The sequence below is a fragment of the Tupaia chinensis genome, unplaced genomic scaffold, assembly GCF_000334495.1.
Source record: "Tupaia chinensis unplaced genomic scaffold, TupChi_1.0 Scaffold143280_1, whole genome shotgun sequence".
Classification (NCBI taxonomy): Eukaryota; Metazoa; Chordata; class Mammalia; order Scandentia; family Tupaiidae; genus Tupaia; species Tupaia belangeri.
In genome coordinates this window covers 2,067-3,396 of record NW_006203125.1, presented here as the reverse complement: position 1 = coordinate 3,396, position 1,330 = coordinate 2,067, and the positions used below count along the sequence as shown (strand labels likewise).

The 1,330-nt window shown below is 32.3% G+C and overlaps 1 long non-coding RNA gene across 1 annotated transcript in view; it reads left to right on the top strand.

Annotated features, from left to right (window-relative positions):
- Nucleotides 1–330: 330 nt before the first annotated feature.
- The window catches only part of LOC102467728 (uncharacterized), a 2,909-nt gene continuing 1,909 nt past the window's right edge, over nucleotides 331–1,330 (top strand). The window contains exon 1 of the long non-coding RNA XR_336771.2: nucleotides 331–402. This is a non-coding gene — a long non-coding RNA (uncharacterized LOC102467728). The remainder of the gene's footprint in view (nucleotides 403–1,330) is intronic.

The following is a 1,330-nucleotide window of genomic DNA, read 5'->3' as shown; positions in this document are numbered from 1 at the left end:
CTATGTAATATGCTCAATTTTCTAAGAATGGCGCCTTCTGTTAATTGGAGAGTAATGAGGTGAAGATTGTATTTCCTCATCTTTGAAATCACTTTACATAGGAAAAGCATTATAACTGAAATCTCATTATTATATGACTTTTTAGATTGGAATTGCCACTAGCTAAAACTTTCTTCTAATTCAGAATAGTAAAATGAAAAAGTAATTTGTGTTCATAGTGACAGATAATGTGTGACTGCTACAAATGCTTTGGGTTACTTCAATTTTATGTAGTTTTCTCAATAAACTTTCTATTACTTTCCTCTCCTTTTAGTTAATTTACAAAAAATTTCTAAGAGGATTAGTAATGAGAAGAAAGAAAACAAAGAACTTATAGAAAACATATCCGTTTGGAAAGAGAAGGTATCATTTTTTTTTCCCCATAAACTTTTTACAATGGTTTCATGTTGAATTTATTTCACCTCTGGTAGTTCACTTTTTATGGTACTTATATCTCTTCATTTTATCTGGTGTCCTTATTTCATATGTTCTTTAAGTCACCCACATTTATAGTACTCCTCACATGTGGAAAACTACTTATTTTTGTATGTAGAAGGTCACATTCTTGAAAATTGACTTTGTAAGCACTTCAGTTTATCTTCTGAATTCTAATTCTTATATATTTATGTAGGTCTATGATTCAAAACATTGCTTCAAGAAAATAAGCATCTCTGATGAATTATATTTATTTTATATTTAAGATACTTCCTCCAACCGCATACATGTTTTAGAAAGGAGGCAGTGAACATTATATCCTGAAAATAGAAGTAAAAGAAATGAGTAAATGTTTCTGATTCCATATGGTTTGTTGAAGGACAACATCTAAAGATTTGAAGAAACTATGGAAACTCTGAATGACATTCAAAGTATACATTCTAGATTGCAAAGTGAGAGTACTGGAAATGTAAAGATTCAGGGCTTAGACTTTGGCTGCTCCATTTTATTCTAGTTTGCCTTCTGAGCCTTTATGTCTATGTGTGATCTGAGCACTGCATTTTCTCTTGTTGTTGACGATAGTCAACATGAGGGAGTCTGAGGGCCAACCCTCATCCCAAAGTGTATTGGGCAAGTAATGTACTAATAGCAAAATGACCTTTTATATTTAAGGGACTAGGAAGTATGTTTTATTTTTTTTTAATTGGGTGATGATCACGCTATTCAACACTGGCCTCCAATACCTAGACAAACTGGAAAAAAAGTGAGAGATGAGAGACAGTGTGTAGCCAAGTTGAATAGTCTGTACCCCTCTTAATGTGGAACTGATGATTTTCAATGTGAACTTTAGGTTACT